At 63.5% G+C, this 1,058-nt stretch overlaps 1 protein-coding gene across 1 annotated transcript in view; it reads right to left on the minus strand.

Moving 5' to 3' along the window:
• Positions 1 to 1,058, minus strand: part of NEK10 (NIMA related kinase 10) — a 189,868-nt gene that overhangs the window by 127,791 nt on the left and 61,019 nt on the right. The gene's annotated exons all lie outside the window — the stretch shown is intronic.

Here is a 1,058-nt window from a genome sequence, read left to right on the forward strand (position 1 = left end):
CACCGCTGCTTGCACTCCGGGAGGCTCCCAGATCTGTGCTGGGTGGGGCAGGGAGGGGTGGGCTGCAGCCAGGGCTGCATGGGGCTCTTCTTGGCAGGGGCTGGGCTCAGAACAGGCACTGGCAGTGCTGGGAGGATGCTGCATCCACCCCAAATTTTGCCTCTGCTCCACTCCCAGTACTGCCACCACCAGCTACCTGGTGCAGCCCTGATTCAACACCCCACCTCCACCCACGTGCCAGGAAGAGCTAGGGCTGTGCTGAGCAGCTGGTGGTGCTGGGAGCAGAGCAGCAGTGAAATTTGGGATGGATGTAGCATCATCCCAGCACTGCCAGCACCCACTCCAAGCACAGGCCCCACCAAGAAGAGCCCCGCACAGCCCTGGTTAAAGCCCGCCCCACCCCGTGCAGATCTGTTCTCTCCCAGGATGCAAGCAGTCACAGGAGCCACCTCCCCCACCAGGAGCTGGGGTTATGGGGCCTCCCACCCACCCCACCTTGGCAGCACCTAGCCCTGCCCCTGCCTCTGCCCCATCCCTGCCCCCCCATGCCCCTTCCCCGCTTGGGGCTGGGGGGGGAGCAGAATGCAGGGGTCAGGAGGTGCCACATGCATGTGCACATGCACACATACATGTGGCACCCAGGCAGGGTGGTGGAGAGCAGCCCTTGCAGCTCCCTCCAGGTAAGTCTATGGGGGCAGGTGGGGAGGGCACAGGTGATTTGGGCAAACACAGGTGACATGGCTGTGGGGCTGTGGGAGCACATGTAATGCAGTGGGAGGGTGGGGGGCACAGGCAGTGGATGGGAGAGGTGGGGGAGTGGTGGGGGGACATGCTGCCCCAGATTTCTGGACCCACAGCAGGGTGCAGGGCCGCAGCCAGACTGGACCAATTCTGGGCAGGTACCACCTCCATGGCCCAGCAAGGAGGACCTGGCACGGGAGGGAGTGCTGTGCTGCCATGGCTGCCAAAGTGAGGCATAGCAGTGGCAACAACACAGAGTTGTATTGTTCACTGATTGACGGGCAGGGGGCACCTCACCTTGGCAGCCATGGTGGCAC

This window comes from Alligator sinensis, unplaced genomic scaffold (genome assembly GCF_000455745.1).
Source record: "Alligator sinensis unplaced genomic scaffold, ASM45574v1 scaffold181_1, whole genome shotgun sequence".
NCBI classification, from domain to species: domain Eukaryota; kingdom Metazoa; phylum Chordata; order Crocodylia; family Alligatoridae; genus Alligator; species Alligator sinensis.